The sequence below is a fragment of the Gavialis gangeticus genome, unplaced genomic scaffold, assembly GCF_001723915.1.
Source record: "Gavialis gangeticus isolate Ggan-Ray unplaced genomic scaffold, GavGan_comp1, whole genome shotgun sequence".
Classification (NCBI taxonomy): Eukaryota; Metazoa; Chordata; order Crocodylia; family Gavialidae; genus Gavialis; species Gavialis gangeticus.
Window position 1 is genome coordinate 1,460,403 of NW_017729027.1, and position 19,366 is coordinate 1,479,768.

General features: G+C 46.0%; 1 protein-coding gene across 3 annotated transcripts in view; it reads left to right on the forward strand.

Moving 5' to 3' along the window:
• Nucleotides 1-19,366, forward strand: part of RNGTT (RNA guanylyltransferase and 5'-phosphatase) — a 467,131-nt gene that overhangs the window by 182,789 nt on the left and 264,976 nt on the right. The window lies entirely within an intron of this gene.

Below are 19,366 nucleotides of genomic sequence, written 5' to 3' on the forward strand. Positions count from 1 at the left end.
AAAAAAAAAAAAAAAAAAAAATACCAAAAAAAAAAAAAAAAAAAAAAAAAAAAAAAAAAAAGAACTTTAATAGCCAGTCTGGCCATTGGCAGTATATACAAAAATCAAGACTGAAAGCAGTCTCAGAGTAACACTACTTGCAAGCTTGGTAAAAAGTTGTCTTTTTCAAAGACCACTCGAGAGGAAACTGTGATGTTTGAAAATACCTCCGAATACTGTCAAAGTACCGTTTCCTACAGCAGTTTTAAATATGGTTTGATTTTCTTGGTAGTAATTTAGTGTTTTTCCTATTAAAACTGTTTAGAGCTAGTACATTTTAACTCTAGATAGGAGCAATTAAAATTCACTGTTACAAGCCTCAGAGATGGAAAATATATTTTAATGCTCATGTAAATTTCTTATATTTGTTGGGAATATTGCATATCAATTCATGAGAAACCTTGGATGGTATGGATATCACGGATTCACTTCTTGGGTGAATTTGAATAGCTCTGGCTTTGCTAATTTGGCAGGGGTTAAAATAGCCCAATTAATGATCTGAGACTTTGCAGCCATGAAAATCAACAGAGAGGCTGTTTTGGGCACTGAATTTTTCTGTAGTATGGATGATGTGGGCTGCTGGTAAGTGAGCTGGGTTGGGACGGGGGCAATGGACCTTTGTCCTGGTGGGAAACTCTTCTAAGCTGTTGATAAGAAGTAATAAAATTGTCCTTAAGACACAATGGCACGCTATTTTGGTAGAGGTGCCTTGATATATCGGTCCATATCTGATTGGCACTGATAAAAGGAAAATTGACATTATCAGCAATTGGCTTTTTATGGCCAATAATGTCACTGATAAATGGTGCATGCATGCGCACAACTGCAGCATGCGCACGGCCAGGAATGCAGCCCAGCAGCTTGGTGTGCAGCATCCTTCCAGTAAGTCTGGGGGAGAAGGTTGTGGGGAGAGGGGGGGCAGAACGAGGCCCCCACAGTGGGAGGGAGTGGGGCTGGGACAGGGGCAGAGACAGATAGGCACTGTTGAGCTGGGGTGGGGTGAGACGCAGCTCCCCACCACTGTGTGTATCCCCAGGGGAGGCATGGGGGCATGTGCCCACTGGATTTGTGCATGGGGTGAGGGTGGACTGCCCACTGTGGGCTCAGGGCCAGGAGCTACACAAACCTCTTCCTGGCAGGCGGGGCTGGGCCAGGGCTGTGCTCTGGGCAGGTGGTGGCAGCATGGGCGGGGGGGGGGCCTATGGCGAATTTTGGGGTGGCTGTAATGGAGCCCCAGCCTAACCCACCCCACTGAGAATAGGCTGGCACAGTCCCTTGCCCTGTGCACAAATCTGGGAGTGCACGCAGTGGAGGGAGCTGGACCTTCTCCCCCCACACCCCCAATGCCCCCAGATGAGCTGCCTGCAGTCCATCGCAGGCCCCACTCCACCCCACCCTAGCTGGGCAGTACCTGCACCTTCCTGCCTCCCTCCTTCCTCGGGGGGCCCTTGCTGCTCTGCCCCTTCTTCCCCACAAACTTGCTGGCTGGACTCTGCTTCTGAATCTGCCTGGCTGCATATTGGCTATCAGGTTAGTATCAGCTGATATGGTTGGTTAATAATCAGCCATTGGTATCAGCCAAAAAGATTTTCATCAGTGCACCCCTACTTTTTGGGCTGCCTAGTGGCTCTCTCTCCAGCTTTATTCTTTCAGAAACAGGCAGCTGTTTCTTAGTTCTTTGCCATGCTGCAGTCTCTCATATATGCTAAGCCAGGAGCCAGGACAATAATAGAAATTTCTCCTGGGACCCAGGAGAAAAATCAGTTCAGTAGAGGAGACGGAACATGGGTAGGTAGCAAAGCTTTGAGGGAGCTAGTGGTGAAGGGTGGGGGGGAGGAAAGGGGAAGGGAGGGAGAATATGTACAGTCATGGAGCAGGTATGAAGAGTCACTGCAGAGTTAAAAGAAGCTGCTAATCATCTACAAGTGGTATGTTAAATAAACTCAAGGTCTAATAGCCCCACTCTACGTGTGCTCTTTAATTGTGCAGTTACCTTGAGACTAGCTAAAAAAAGAAAAAAAAGTAGCTATCTCACAATAAAAAGCTCCAACCAGCTATAAAGTTAAACTTCGAAAATGTGTACTAACTATATATTTGATTGCTATCAAGCTTTAATTTGCATGTGTAGCAGGGTCTACCCCTGTGGCTTGCCACCCCATCAGCTCTGGACTCCCAGCCAAGGGGGTTACATTTTGCCCAGTCAGGTCTACAAGCCCCACAACTGCTGGGGGCTCAGCAGCTGCCAACTCTGGGTCCTAGCAGCACCCCACAACTGCTGGGATCCACAGTCCCACAGCTGCAGATGCTGGGTCCTCAGAGCATGCCTCCTAGTGATTCCCCTGCATCAGCAAGAAGGCAAAAAAAAGACATGCACAATCCCACAGTTGCCCTTTCTGCCATGCATGTGTGGCATGGCAGGTGGTGGCAATTGTGTGATTGTGTATTAGATCCCATTGCGCCTTTACCTGCATGTGTAGAGGGGGCCTGAGAGACACTGAAGGTACTTTTACATTGTGTTTATAAATTCATGTTGCCAGAAGAAAAACCTATCAATGTATGCATGGAATGGTCAATTGCCTGGGGTATTTAAGCCTTTTAACAACCAACTTGGCGAAAATCTGGCAAAAAGTTTCATATGTTGGCTGTTATGATGAGTGGGAATTTTTGTCATTGATGTGTTATGAAAGAGCTAAGGGAAATAATATTACTATGAGTAATTATTTGTAGAGTAATTTAAATAATTGCCTGAAATCAGAGCATAACATAAATGCTAGTTTTAGTCACTTAAACTATGACTCGGTAATCTATGAAAAATATAGTAGTGTGCTGTTCACCTATATCTTGGGGAATTTTGAATAATAAGATCGCATTTTAATAATGCTGTATATTAATACTTGAGCCTTGATGCAGTTGATGTGCCTGAAAGATTCAGTAAAAAGAGTAAGTTTTAATTTACAGTGGATGAGATTTTTCTCTTAAGTCAGAAGAACATATAGAAGTACTGAGAAGATTTATTTCTATATTATCTATTCTGGAAATGGACAGCATATTTTGTCACTTGCTGATATTGGTAGTTTTGCTTCTGTTTTTAGAACTCCATCAAATAGATCTTGGTATCAATAAAATAGTTTAGATGCTTTACCTGGAAACATGTTGAAGTATCTTAGTGTTTCCAAACTGTGGGGTTGATTCTATTATATGGCAAAGAGAAAGCAGATAGGGAATTATTACTTACTCTCTTGCAATAGAACTACAGGTCACAAAATGAAACTGGTAGGTACTAAGCTTAAAACTAACAGAGAGAAGTTTTTTCACCAGTGGGTGAATGTGTAAATCAGCACAATTAAATTTAATGTGCATTAAGCTAATGCACATTAAGTGATTTTTGGCAGATGTTTACAGGTGCAGGGACTTGGGACTACAGTTAGTCCCAAGTCCCTCCATCCCTGCCATGTGTCCCTGTGGCCACCGAGGGGAGCTCCAGCCTCTGACCATATGGCTGCCAGCACTTGGCAGCCATCTTGGAAACTCTGATCCCTGGCCAGCCCCTTCCCTGCCCAGTGCAGGGGCAGCATGTGGAAGCTCCCTCTATGCGCACCCTGCCTCCCCATGCCATGGCTGCTCCAGCCCCTGTCAGTAATGCCCAGTGTCCTACTGCTTCAACCCAGCCCCTACCAGTGATGACCAGTGTCCTGCACTGCTGCTGGCCATGGTGCTAGCCCCAGGACAGCTGCACATCCACCATTAGGGGCCAGGGTACTGGCTGCTGGAGGCCCTGGACGACCCTGTCCTCCTGCACTTCCTACTTCAGCCTGCCTGCCTGACCACCCGCACACATCCTACTCCCTGCCCACCCCCAGCACCACTCTCAGGACACAGACATGGGTGAAACAAAAACGGTTTATTTCCCTCACAGTACTCGCCCCCCTCCCTCCCCCCCTCCCTTGCCAACACACAGAGCCCCCTTCCCCCATGCCCCCTCAACCATCAAAGCACCTTCCCCCACTCCCTTCCCAACACATAGTACCCATCTACCCCCTCCCCACCCAACACCAATAAAAACCCTCTCTCCAGTGTCAAAACTATTTACAATAGTCTGTCTCTGTCTGCAAGTCCTGGAGTGGGGGACTGTGGGATGAGGAGGGTGTAGAGGGCAGATGCCCAGCACCCCAGCCTTGGTCCATTCCTTGCAGGTGTGAGGGTCATGGAGACCATGGCGGGCTTGTCTCCAGCAACTGCCAGCTCCGCCTCTGCCAGTCTGAGTCCAGGGCCAGTGGCCTTGGGGTGAGCAGTGGGGCTGGTCCTAGGCAAGATGTGGGGGACCCAGGGTGGGAGCTGGGCCAGGTGCTGCAGTGACCAGGGGGCTCTGGATGACTGCTGTAGGGCAGTGGGTGGGACCTAGGGGCCCTATAGGGCCCCAGGCAGGGGCCAGGCAGTGGAGGGCAAGAACATGGGTGCCACACACAGGACTCTGTCCAGGGCTTGGCGGTCAGCTTCAGTGGCTTCCAATACAGGCCTACCTGCTGCTGGAGCAGTGCCATGTGGTCCCGCTCATGGGCCTCCATGCATGACCAGTACTGTCACTGGGCCCAGGCCTATACCTCCTCCAGGGTGATATCTTCCTGCCACCAGGCCAGTTCCTGTGCCTCCCATGTTTGCTCCCACACCTCCTATGCCTGCTTCCGCACCTTCCACTCCTCTGCCACCATCACCAACCACTGTGGTAAGCTGGCTGGGCAGGCCTGGGTCGAGGTGGCCGCCACCCAAGCTCCCCATCCCCGCTTGCTCTCATAGGGCTGGTGGCCCTCTGGGAGCTGGTTGCAGCCCGTCTACCTCCCTTGCCCTCTTCCCAGAGGCCAGACCAGGCTGCTGGCAGCACCTGCTGCCACGGCTCCAGACCCTGCTCCCCCAAGTTCTCTCCCTGCAAACCAGCCACACTTCTGCGCTGCTGTCCAGCCAATGGTGCCCGGGCTCAGGGCACATGGGGCTCCCAAATAACTGAGGTGAGGAGCTGGCTGTGCTCTTCCCTCCATTCTGGGTCCTCTCCAGGGAGGTGCCCCAGGGCTAGCCCCACCCCACCATGCTGCTGCTGCGCCCTGAGCGTGCCCCTGCTGTTTGTGCCTTGGGTAGGTTTGTTCAGGTGGAGGTGTACCCAAGCCACTATACCCTGCTGCTGATGATCCTCCTGATGCCCTGGACACACCTGTGCTCCTGGTTTAGGACCCTGAGCTATAACAGCACGGGGTGGCAAGCCCAGGCTGCCTGGAGGGCTACTTGTGGCAGTGCTGCACGTCCCTGTCCCCTGCTGCCAAAGAGGACATAGCTGCTGGCATCAACACCTTCCTTGGGGTGAGAGGTGCCTGTGCTTGCCCAGCTGTGGGGACATGGGCTCCTTATTAAAGTTCTGAAATGTCTTCTGCCTCCCTGTGTGCTGTAGGGGGGTGGAACTTGGGGCCAAGAGAGTGCAGGTGAGCTGGGTGGGAATGGGGGGCAGGGGCCAGGACCAGGGACAGGGGCGGGGACTTGGAGTGACCTCCCCTCAGTGTGGGACTTACCATGTGTCCAAAGCTAGCAGCTCAGCACCAGCCTCCCTGTCAGCACTGGCAACTGTCTGTGCCCAGTGTTCTTGGCCCATGGTGTGTGGTAGGCTGGTGCCCAGCCAGTGGCCCCCTTGGGGAGGGGCTGGTACTAGTGGTGCGGTGTGGAGCTGGCAAGGTAGTCACTGGCCAGGGCTCACTGAGCTGCTACTGGGTACAGTAGTTGGCGGGGTTGGGGGGCAGAGCACTGAACACCCGAGGTCCCCTCCTCCAGGGAGTTGTCACCACCAGAGGGGTCAGGGTGGGGCAGGGGCTTGGCTAGGCTGCCCCTGCTGGTGTAAACTGTGGGGTTGCGGCCTGGGTCCTGGGGCATCAAAATCTAGGTCAGTTCCCACATAAAGGGCATGGTCTTGTGGCCATGACTGGACTGACAGTTGTGGTTGGGCATGGCTACCTGCTGTGCCCACAAGGTCTTGATCTTTGTATGGCACTGCTGCACTTTCCAGGAGTGCCGTTGATCATGCATCCTGCTCAACAGGGCCTCATAAATACAGGTGTTTGAGTGCCCACCCTGTTCAAACAGTCTCTGGACCTCCACCCCTCCCCAGAGGGCCATGAGGTCACAGACCTCCTGGCTTCAGTTGGAGCCCTGGGTGGAAGACTCGCCTGTGTGCACGTGGGCAGGGCTGGTCTTTGATGGGGTGGACATGGTGCATGTCCCACATTGGCTCTCTGGGGCCCCCCTTACAGCAGTCAGCAGTGTTCAGTGGAGAGGTATGGGCAGGGACTGGGAGCTGTGTGGCAGAGGCAAATGTGCCACAGGACCTGCAAACACAGGAAACAATACTGGGGGTGAGCCAGAGGCAGCCAGGCAGCAGCTGTGGGGAGATTCCAGGGCGGGCAGAGGCAGCAGGAGGCTGCAGCCCTTTGCAATGCTCACTTGTGGTCAAGCAAGAGCTCTGGCTAGGGGACAGGACTGGCAGAGGCAGCACGGGTCTTGTCCAGAGGGCATACAGGGCCTTCAGTCCTCAAAGGTCCTGGTGTGTGTGCCCCAGTGCACAAAATGGCTGCTGGCTTTTGCAGCCTGCAGGTAGGGGCTGCCACAGAGCAGCTCAGGCTGGGGCAGGAGAGGTGCCCAGCCAGCAGCCCCGGGGCTGGGCTCAGGGTGGCTCCCTAGTGGCTAGGCAGACTTGGCACTAAAGTTAGTGCCGGATCATGTTGACATGTGTGTCACTGTGCATTAAGTAATCGTGACTAAAATTGATACTTGCATTTGCAAGTATCCAATTTAAGCGATATTAGCCTAACTTCATCATTTTTAATGTGCATTAAGGGCATGCATGTGTAGACGTGTACCTGTAATGCACATTAAAGTAGGCTAATATGCATTAACACATATCGTGTATATGCGCCTTATGTGTAATGAAAGTGTGGAACTCATTGCCACCAGATGTTGTGGAAGCTGACAGTTTAGCCAGCTTCAAAAAGGATTGGACAAATTATTGGAGGAAAGGAGCATCGGTAGATATTGAGCACAGGAGTTGGGGATATTGCCCCTTAATTAGAACCTCCTCGACCTTAAATGCTGGAGGCTGTAAGTGGGTGTAGGGTGAACACCTTTTTAAAATGGAATGGCAAGACACAGGCATGCCCCCCACTCTCCACCCCCGCTGCACCATTGGAGCAGAACCAAGTGGAGTGAGAGCAGATGCAGGCTTCCTACTGCAGGCACAAGGTTTCCCACCCTGCTGCCTTTCCCTTGGGAGCTCTGTGCGCCCCCTGCCTGCCCAGTAGCAGCAGAGGCACAACTCCATGCCACAGCTACCCCCACTGCTGCCAGGTGGGTAGGAGGCACATGGCTGGTGTGGGGCTCCTGAAGGAAAGGCAGCAGGGTGGGGAGCCCTAAGCCTGGTAGGCAACTTGCATCTGCCCTTGCCCTGTGCACAGATTGGGGGGAGGAGGGGCACATTCCCGCCCCATACTCTCCCCAGGAGTGTGTGCAGTGGTGGGAAGCTGCCCCCCCCTCACCCTCAGCCCACGACTCCATCCCACCCCACTCCCCACCTCAGACCCTGGCCCCATGTACCACCGTGGCTGGGCAGTGTCCCCAGCCCCTGCCCCACTCCTTCCCTCACTGTGGGGGACCATTATCCTTCTCCCCCCATAGACTTACCTGCAGGGAACTGCTTTTCACACTGCCCAGCTTTATTCCCAGCCGTGTTCACATGTGCAGATGTGTACATGCACATGGTGCCCTCTGTGTCCTGCTTCTGGCAGCCCATTGCAGGCTGGAACACTGCCAGTCTGCAAGGGGAAATCCGCCATTTCCTGATCCCTGGAGGATACTGAGAATCCAGGACAAATGGTGTCCCAGAGTCATGCAGTGCAGGACTGGGAATTGATAGTCCCATTCCAGGACTGTCCCACCCGATCAGAGATGGGTGATCACCCTAGACCACTAGGGGGGAAAAAACCCCGGGTCATAACTCAGTTCACTTTTCTTTTCAGCATCCACTCCCTGCGCCTGTGTGACACAGGATACTGGGCAAGATGGACTTATGGTCTGAGCCAGTAAATAGCAATTCTTATATTCTTATATTCTCATACTTGGATTGAGTAATGTCACTCGGTGAGTAGCCATCTTTTGGAGTTGAATTCAACTCAGTAACAATAAGGGCATCTGAATCAGGCCCTGCATTCAGTCAGTGACACATATTCTGTATAGCTAAGGTTGGCATTAGGACAGTGAATTATGGGGACATTTTGACAGTCTCTGCTTTTAAGAGCAGGATGTTTTGTGGGTGGTGTATTAAATTATAAATACAATTTTTATAACCTAAAACCAATGTGTTAGTAATTTGAACTTAGTAAATATAATTCTTAAATCACTCTGAGGAATGCATGAACACTGAGCAATTTTAATGAGCAAAAATTGTTTTATGAACAGTGTGTTCACTTCTGTAATTACTTTTTCTTTTAATTAAATCTCTTATTTCTCTTTTGCCTTTAAGTTTCTGTCCTTCACCTTCTCCCACCTGTTTACTACTTCGCCCTCCACTCCATGTTTGTTCTCTTTATGGTCCTGCCACTAGCTTTTAATATGTACTCTGTCACTCACTGCTTTTGTTTGTTTTTCTCTCGTGTTTTTTGCTGTATGTTTCTAGTCTCATCTTGCTTTTCTTTTTTCTTTGTCTCTCTTTCTCTTCTCTGTTATGATCTGTGCCAAAGCTGTTACGGTCACAGTTTTAGTGAAATAAAGCTTTCTAGAATTTTGATCTTCATGCATTATATATTGGAGAATCTTGGAGTAAGGAAGGACTTGTGCTGTAGAATGGGATCCCATTTAATGCAAAAGGGAACAGGGAAGTGTACAAGTCTTCATTCTTGCAAGAGTGTCTTTTTCCTGGGCTTGCAGGAACACCTGAGGGGACCAGGCAGAAAGGGGAAATAAAGAGTCTCTGCTGTTCCTGTGGCATGATTAGAAAGAGGGGTGCTGCTGTACCTCTGTACCCCCTCTGGATCCGCCCCGACACGAGCATCTGCCCTTGGGTTGGATTGGGTTATAATGCTCTTAAATTTCTTTGAATGCATTGTGACTCCAAGAAAGAAGTTCATTTCAAAGTACTGCACTTCTGGTCTCGGGGACAGTCTGTTATAAATATGAGCAGAAGCAGAGCTTCAGCTGAACAAGGCCATTAGTAGTGATCACACAGTAAAGATTAAAAACCACAGCTGTTTTTCATAATTCTAGACATTTAATTATAAAACTGGGCAACCTACAATATTTGGCTTGGCATGAAGTGATCAAAAGAATGTTGTTACTGAGCTGTGTGATACGGAATAACTCAAATCACTGACAGTATGGACAAGCATACATTTAGCCATTCAAAAAGGCTGGCTGCTGCTTAGGAACAGGCAGCAGCTGTAATAATCTAACTGCTCTGTCTGCAGGATCCTGTAGTTTAGGTAAAGTGCCCTTATTTTGGCCCTGAAAGAAGCATGGTTAAAGTTGGAGCAGTGGCATTTCTATTGCTGTAGAATCGTGCAGACCTAACAATTGTATTGCAATGGCTTGTATTAGGTAGCTTTGATAGTGATATAAATGTTACAGCTGTCTATATCCTGACCTGAATGGGCCATCTTGAGGAAGTATAGGTTAGTAGGAAGTGCTGGAAAGTGACAGATTCACTGTAGTTAATGCTGAACATTACTCATTAATTATTCAAAATGCTGTAAAAAATCTACATTCATGCTTTTTTTTTTGTATTGAAATTTTCTGTGCCTCATGGGAGGAGGGCAGAACAGGGTTCACTGGAATCTTGTAAGCAAGAGGGTTCCTAGGAAATGAGCCTTTCTTCTCTGTCCAAAGCAGCTGTTTCCAAAATCATCCCTTTTTTGCATATGTTTTGGGGCTCAATCTATGCCTTGTATTCTTGTCAAACTGATCTTTGCTAATGTACAATGCCCATTGATGCTAACTTGAGGCAGTACTGCTAGTTACTTGAGACAGGCATGAGACAAAAAATGGCGTGCTTAGAGGAGTGAAATGTGCAGGAAAATATGCGCTCTGTTAACAGTGGGCACGTATATTTGGAATAGTTTGGGAAGGGGAGCAGGAGATGCTGCTCTGGGCAGATCAGTAGCTCTTATTAAGCTGTGTAATTCTTATGTGCAGCCTGAGATACAAATGTAACAAAAGCACCAACATTAACCCTGTTTCATCTAAGGTTAAAGATGTGAGGATTCATCTCACACCTAGGCATAGGTAACCGTTACAGCAGTGGTGCTCAACCTCTAGCCTGCAGAGCCATCTCATCTGGCCTAGAGAGCTCTCCACAGGTGTGGAAATTTGGTGGTGGGGAAGTTGTGACGGTTAATGCTGCTACCACTTCCCTACTGCCAAATTTCCAAGCCTCATGACCAGATAATGTGCTCTATGCATCAGATTGGGTCAGCACATGGGCCAGGGCTGGGGTGGTGGGTCCCAATCTGGTGCATTTGGGGTTGGGGCAGTGGGCCCAATCCCACATCAGTCATCTGGCCCACAGCCCAAAAAGGTTAGGTGCCACACCGTAACAGCTGCTGGGCATGACCAGCTGTTCATTTGAAATTTCTACCACCAGAAGGTCTTTCCTGGGGAAGGAGTATAGAAGCATTCAGCCAGTAGCTATGCCATCTCTCCTTGCTCCCCACACCTTGCCCAGCCTGGAGCAATACCCTAGTCATGCAAAGGCACGGGAGGCATTGGGGGGCTATCTATGAGGAGTGGAGTGGCAGGGAAGTGGACAGGCATTTTTTCCAGCTGGGAAAACTGTCCCACAGGCAAGATTTTTCCTCGTTGAACAAAGAAGATCTTTCTCCTGAATAAGGCATGTTCCCTGTGGGAGAAACATAAATGCTTGTATACTCTTAGTTTCTACTGGGAGAGCAGTGATTCTCCCAATAGAAACTAAATGCCTGTGTGTAGCCTGTGCTCCTGAGCAACAGCTCTCTCCTTTTTTAGAGTTGCTCCAAGTATATTCTTGTCCACACAGAAGAAGTCCAGCAGAAAAACTGTATGGTGCAAGGTGACATGTTATAGTCATTGAGCCTGAGCAACATCCCTACTCTGACAAGTGAATCCTTACCAGTGGCACTTGGGGAGGCCAGGTGGGCATGTTTCTTGTCTTGCATACATTCTGCGGGGCTTATTTTTGAAGTTCTGTCCCAAAACTCAAACTTGTTGTTTAAAAACAGTATTCATAGTGCACAAAAATCCATGTGTGTGTTCAGATTTTATTTTGGACATCTTGTTAAGGAAACAGCATTCATTAAATAGAAGGAAGATTAAAAACTCTAAGCAGTTAGTTTCATATTATCACAACTTATATTCCTGAAGAGAGGAATCAGAGGATTCCTGAAACCCAGTTCCTCAGACATAACACTCAAACGTTTCCAATATCTTTTAGGGCTCTTGTGTAGATCTGGGGGGATGAGGGAGTTGGAATACATTGGTGGTGTGGAGCTTAGGTCAGGGATGTCAAATTTCTTCACCGTCCTCCTCTCCCCTTCCACCAGTTCCAGACCATGGGGCTCCTTGTGGGCCAGATATAGACATGGTGGCAGCAGGGGCAACTGCTGTGAGGGAAGTTGTGGCAGCAGCAGGTTCAGTGACTCAGGTGGCAGTGGGATGAGATCTGCAGCCTTGGGTTTTGTATTGGGTGCTGGCCCCACTCTCAAATTCCTTGACTTGCTGGAGCTGTACAGGCTGGAGGGAAGTGGTTAAGCTTGTCAGATCTGGCCTGTGGGTTGTATGATTGACACCCCTGGCATGAGTAAATGCAGGCTGTTTTTGAGCTCAGCTGCAGGGAAGCCAGCACATCATTAAATGAAGACCCTGATTAGTGCAAGGGATCATCCAGACACTGTTCCTGAAGCTCTAGTTCAATGGTGAGTACTTTTTTCTTTAATCCCTAAATAAAAAGAGATTTATTGTATAAAAGGGCCTTTACTTTCTGGGATTTCAGAAGTGTGGGCAGCAGAATCAGAAAGAAAAGAAGTTGTGTTCCTTCCCCATCAATTATATTCTTGAAGGAAAAGAGAAGTGGAGCCATCTATGTCCTTCCCCTAGAGTCTTACAGTTCCCCCTGCACTGCTTCATCAGGCCAGGTAGGGTGGCTCCTTGGCTCCCCTGCTACCATAGCTCTCTGTGGAGTGGAAAGAAGCCAGAATTCCCCATGCCACCTCCAGACTCGCCTTTTCTAGCTGCTGCTGCATGTAGGAGGTAATGGAAGGTCAGAGCAGGGCAGGAGAATTCATAGTGGAGGAAGAGGGTGTCAGAACAGTACAGTAGAGACAAAATTTAGGGATCTTTCAGCTGTGCCCTCAAACTTCTCACATCCATACCTCCAATTTCTTTTCCACCTTCAAAACATGCTCCCACAATGGTAGGACAAAGCTGGGAATAAGCATTCTCAATGTACAGCACAGGCGCACAGTACTGAATTGAAATATATAGAGTTGAGCCTTGTTAGTTTTATGATTAGTTAGTTTTTCTTTATCCATAGCTTTTGGCTTCTTTGAAAAGCATATTCCTTTTATAATTTGCAGGATAGTTGTACAAGGACATGTCAGCACTTGGATCTCCCACCTTTTTGTTTTGTTTTGGTTTTTTCATTGTTTTTTAGTTGAGACCTCAAGTTTTTATTTCCTTTTTTGACAAGACTGTTCTACGGTTATTTAATAGCACCTTCTGGTTGGGAGTTCAGCGCTTGCTAATTGCCAGTGGTGGAATACACACGAGCAATCTCTTGAGGAGATTAACATTACTTAAGTTTCATGACCTGTCCTCCTTCCCTGCTTCTACAGAGTACTGTCCCATTTGGGTTCTGCTCTGGCAAAGGAACTGAGGGTGGGTGGGTTCACTTAGCTTTCTGTGCCTGTTGGGATTGGGAGCTATATATGTTAAGAAATCCAAGACATGGGTACAGCCCTAATAAACTTTTGTTGGTCAAAGGAAATCAACAAAGTATAGATGGGTGCATGTACACCAAAAGTAACTGTTCTTTTCCTTGTTTGTGCTATAATACTGGCATACTGTAGGATCCAATTAATATACTTGTATCAAAGAAACTAAAAAAGAATAGTTCTTTCCTTTTTCTCTGTTAACCTCAAGCTTTAAATTTTTAAAATCGTAGTCAAGTTTTCATGAGAGCAGATTGGAATGGTAAGAATAGAATGTGCTATTGAAAGGAAAATGCTTATAAAGGTAATGTTTAATTGGCAGAATGAATTTTACTTTTTTTTTTTTAATGGTATAAAACAGTATATTTAACACACAATTTCCTCTAAGTTTAATATGCATAAAGATGTAGTAGTAGCTGTAAAATAAAGTTCATCATATGTAAACATTCCAATGGTCATAAATCCTTCCCATAGTAATCACGCTTCCCAGGAGTTTATGCTTGAAGAATTTTTGTTTTAAATCCTCATAAAATATTATGTCTTACTTTTCATTATAAAACTCATTTTAAAATGATGTAAAGTTCACAGTACATGCTGCCTCTCATTAAATAGTCTATTAGTTAGCCTTATCTTAGAACTGCAGTGTGAAAATATAGGGGCACAAGCATTTTATGGGCAGAATCTCTTTATATTTGCTAGCACTGGTTGGCTAGTAAATTTCCATTCCTATTTTTAATTCCTCGTTTGCTTAGACACTCTAATTTAAAAATTAGGTACATCTTGAAAATGGCTTTGTTAGTGATAGCAGCTTAGAAAAAAAAGACTTAATTTAAATTAGGCTCTTTCTCCATTTATACAAATTGCTACTTTCCCAAATATTCATGATGTTTTAATACTTGCTAGTTAATGGTGATGTCACCGTGCTTGATGTTCTTCTGAAAGTCTTTTATAGGTCTTTTCCATTCACTGTGCATAGAATATACCCAATATTAAAACAGTTGCTAATTTTATTTTATTTCAGGGGGATACATTTTTGCATTTTTGGGAAGCATAAATCAACATCTGCAAAGAGCAGGCAGTGCTTAGTTGTATATGGGAGACCCTCTAGAATTGCTCTTGGAACCCATGAAAAAACCCATACATATTATGGGTTTAATGTAATGTAATATGTTATATACATATTACATTAATGTATTTAAAATAAATTAACCTCATACTCTAAGCACGCTTATAAACCACATAATAAAAATATCTTCCCAGCATCCCTTATTAGCTCAAAAATTGCATGAAAATGCAATTAAAATTGAGCATATGTATCACTTAAGGATAAGTAACACACGCTGTCATTCATCATTCTGTGACTGCCAGTGTATCAGTGTTGATGCCGTCTTACATGTTTTCAGTTTTTCTGTTACTTCTTCTATTGATGTAGTGGCAGATTTTCTGCACACCTTATACTTCCACCACTGACTGTCTTGCCCCACTGAAGAATCTGACCTGTCAGCTCCCTCTGGCCTAATTCCAAACATCAGCTTCCTCTTCTTCTGACTTTGGAGTGTCTCTGACTGAAATCAAGACCAGCTGATTTCCTGCACTAAAAAAAAATTCTCCTTTCAGTTATGCCATTTTCCTAGCTAAATCATTCACTTCAACTTAATTGAACCCCATCCTTGAAGTGCTACTTGTCTTTTTGCCCCTCTCACTTCAGCCCCCCCCCCCCCGCCCCCCCATTTCTGCCTCCACTTCTGCCTGCACAGGATCAGGATCTTGGTACTTTATTCTAAGAGAATTACATATATTATGCAATTAACTGGTTAATGGTGCAATAAATTTAGACCGACCACATGTACAAAGTAATGATCACACAGTTAACTGGCTAATTGCACAATTTAGACCATTCACACATGCAAAGTATTTATCATGTGATAAAAACTACTTACCAGCTACAAAAAGAGCTAATCAGCTATAAAGTTAGTTTTTGAAAATGTGTAACAACTCTGTAGCTGGTTTCTAGCTAGCTTTAATTTGAGCAAGTAGTAGGGTCCTGCAACTCTTGCTAATAGCTTAATTATGACCTGGTGTCTTCACAAGTATGCAAGGCCTGAGGTATGCCAAGTTTTAACTATGTGGGAAGTCTGAGCTGTGATGGCTTCCGATGTGGTCTTTTCAGACACAGAAACAGCTAACACAGGGTGCTAAATTTCTTAAGTAATCTCTTTTAGAATTCAATTTAGCTAAGCATTTCTGTATATGGAAAAAATAATGTGCCATTAATAGTGGATAAAGCTACATTGCATTTGCTGTGTGTCATGTCCTCACATCCTAGTTGACTGCAAACTAAGTTGTGCAGACAAGCTGTAAGTCTATATTTCTTGTGCTCGTGATGTTTTATCTCTTAGTCTGTTGTTACACGTGCTTTTGCCTTGTAAATATGAATTTTAGTTGTGTTACATACTGCTTACTTTGGAAAGTACTTCCTTTCATTGTACAACTTGTTTTATTTCACTCTGTGAGTGTTTAGTTAATCTATGGCTGGAAGTGTTCATTTAATATGCCCACCTCTTTTCAGCTTGCACGTGTTTATTGCATCATGGTAGAATATTGTAATCTTTGTTTCCAGTTCTCTTAATATGCAGTTTTGTTTTTTACTTACATATCTGGCAATTTATTTGTGTGGATGTTACATAGTAAACCAGGTAGTCCCCTTTAAGTAACTAAAGGCTGAATTATTTAAGAGTGTAATATGAACATAAAATGTACTATTTTAAAATTCTCAAAAAATTGCAATAAAAAGGACTCATAGTCAAGGGTTTAGTATCTTTGACTCTAAGTGCATAAAACATTTACATGTTATGTAGTTCAGGAGGAGAGAGAAAAACTGCCTCTGGCAGTTTTATAAAGGATAAGGACTTAAGCTATTATCCTGTCATTTATTTAATTATGACCAGGTCACAAAATGCTTAGATGCAGGAGTCGAGATAGATGTTATCTACTTGGATTTTAAGAAGGCCTTCAATATGGCTTATTCTCATAAACAAACTGAGCAGCTGTGACATTGATTACACAGTCAGGTGGGTGGCAAATTGGCTTAAGGGTCACACCCAGAGAGTGGTGGTGGATGGGTTGGTATTGACCTGGGAAAATGTGGGCAGTGGTGTCCCCCAAGGGTCGGTCCTTGGACCTGTGCTATTCAGTATCTTCATCAGTGACTTGGATGAGGGCGTGGAGAGCACTCTGTCCAAATTCGCTGATGACACAAAACTATGGGGTAAAGTAAACATGCTAGTGGGAAGGGATCGAATCCAGGTGGACTGAACATGTTGGAAAAGTGGGCAGAAGAATAGGATGCAGTTCAATAAAGACAAGTGCAAAGTGCTGCATCTAGGGAGAAGGAATCTCCAGCACACCTATAGGCTAGGGGAGGACCTTCTCAGCAGTACAGTGGCAGAAAGAGATCTCAGAGTCATAGCTGACTCCAAGATAAATATGATCCATCAATGTGACGAGGTAATCAGTAAAGCTAACTGCATTCTATCCTGCATTAGCAGGTGCATCATGAACAGGTCCGGGGAGGTGATACTTCGCCTTTATGCAGCATTGGTAAGCCTGCAGTTGGAGTACTGCGTCCAGTTTTGGGTGCCACACTTCAAGAGGGATGTGGATAACCTTAACAGGGTCCAGAGGAAGGCTGCTTATATGGTTAGGGGCCTGCAGGTAAGACCTTATGAGGAGAGACTGAGAGACCTGGATCTCTTCAGCATCTGCAAGAAAAGGCTGAGAGGGGATCCTTGTGGCCATTTACAAATTCATCGCGGTGGGGACAAGAAATAGGTGATGCTCTGTTTACTAGGGCACCCCTTAGAATAACCAGGAACAACAGCCACAAACTGACAGAAAGCAGATTTAGGTTGGGCATCAGGAAGAACTTCTTTACAGTAAGGGTTGCCAGAACCTGGAATGGACTCCCAAGGGAGGTGGTGCTCTCCCCTACCTTGGGGGTCTTCAAGAGGAGCGTGGACAGGCAACTGGCTGGGGTCATATGACTCCAGTGCTCTTCCCTGCCCAGTTCAGGGGGTTGGACTCAGTGATCTATTGAGATCCCTTCTGACCCTACCAACTGTGAAACTATGAAACAATAAATGGGGTGATGGTACTGACTCCTTTAACAGAAAAAAAAAATCACTTTTTGTCACATGTCTGAGTTGAGAGATTTACTGAGGTTTGACTTGTTTCCTGTGGTGTCACTGTAATAAGTTTTACAGTCACTTAGAGAATTTGTGCAAGAAAATGGAAGATGAGACCTGAATATTTAGTATGTTTAAAAAACCCCCCAAACGAAATAAAAACCAAACTCAAAAAATGGCGTGATATGTTTATTTACGTCTTGAAGTCCAGAAGCCTATTTCATTCCCTCTTACAGGCCCTGTTAAAGAATTATCTTAAAAAACAATGTTTTGTTGCATCATGTTTTCAAAATGTTGAGTAAAATTGCAGATGTAGCTTCCATGTATATTGTATGAACTTCCTTATAAACTTGGTACTTTCAATGAATCTTTAATATATTACCTTTTTTAGAAAAAGAAAAGAAAAGTTGATTAACTTTTAAGGAATCTTAACTTTCTTCTTCCTTCCCTCCTCCCTCCCCCAGTGTCCCACAAGATGATGATTATTTTTGTGAAATACACTGCTGCCTGCCAAAGGTAGTTCTTATAAATGAATGGAAATCATGTCAGTTAAGAGCATCCTGAATTCAAATACCTGAAGGTTGTTGGTAGACAGGATGGATATGGGCTTTTCTTTGTAGCCATAGGGAACAGGATTGAAGCAATAGCCTCAAGCTTCAGCAGAAGAAATTTAGGCTGGAGATGGGGAGGAATTTTCTGCCTGTGAGAGTGGCCAGTCATTGGAACAGATTATCTAGAGAAACTGCAGAATCTCCATGCTTGGAAATTTTTGAAGGCAGGTTAGATGCCCATTTGGCTGGGATGGCTTAGTCAGGGGTGATCCTGCCTTGAGCAGGGGGCTGGATAGATCGGTGGTTCTCAACCTTTCTTGTACCAGGACCCATTTGTAAACTCAGTGGTCAGTCCCGACCCAGTGCCTCTCACTCCTGACCTGCTGCCCCCTGCCCCCGAGTGTGTGGGGTAGGGGGTGAATGTATGGGGGGAGGGAAGCCCAAGCATCCTCTTGCAGGCTGGAACTTTGCTAGCCTGCAAGGAGGGAAAAGCTATGGTTTCCCATGTTTTTCTCCCAAGTTTGTTGATCCATTTCTAAAGTTTGTTTGCAACCCTTTTATATATTCTTGCAACCCACTTTTGGGTCACAATGCACAAGTAGAAAAACGCTGGGATAGATGACTGTAGGAGGTCCCTTCCAGTACTACTTACCTATGATCCTACGAATATTTCTTTTGACTTTGTAACGTAGTCTTATTATGAATGGGTAGTTTATTGAATGTTCCACACAAACTACCCATTCATACTAAGGCTACATTACAAAGTCAAAAGAAATCATAGACAGTTAGGGTTGAAAAGGTCCTCAGGAGGTCATTTAGTCCAACCCCCTGCTCAGAGCAGGACCATCCCCAACTAGATCATCCCAGCCAAAGCTTTGTTTAGCTGGGTTTTGAAAACCTTCAAGGATGGAGTTTCCATCACCTCTCTGGGTAAACTGTTCCAGTGTTTTACCACCCTTCTAGTGAGAAAATTCTTCCTAATATCTAACCTAAACTTCCCTTGCTGCAACTTCAGACCGTTGTTCCTTGTTCTTTCATCTGTAACCACGGAGAGCAGTCTAGCTCCATCCTCTTTTGAACCCCCCTTCAGGTAACTGAAGGCTGCTATTAAATCCCTCCTTTAGTCTTCTTTTCTGAAGACTAAATAAGCCCAGTTCTTTCAGTCTTTCCTCATAAGTCATGTCCCTCAACCACCTCACCATTTTTGTTGCCCTCCACTGGACTCCCTCCAATTTGTCCACGTCCTTTCTGTAGTGGGGACCCAAAACTGAACACAGTACTCCAGATGTGGCCTCACCAGTGTTGAATAGAGAAGAATAATCACTTTCCTCAATCTGTTGGCAGCATATCTACCATTGTAGTCCAGTATGCCTTTAGCCTTCATGGCAACAAGGGCACACTGCTGGCTCATATTTAGCTTATTGTCCACTGTAACCCCTAGGTCCTTTACTGCAGAGCTGCTGCCCAGCCAGTCAGCCCCAGCCTGTACCGGTGCATGGGACTGTTGTGTCCTAAGTGGCCCCATACCTACAGGCTGGGGAACTCCCATCTCATCAGTACAGAGGCAGAAAAGGATCTTGGAGTCATTATTGATGCCAAGATGAACATGGGC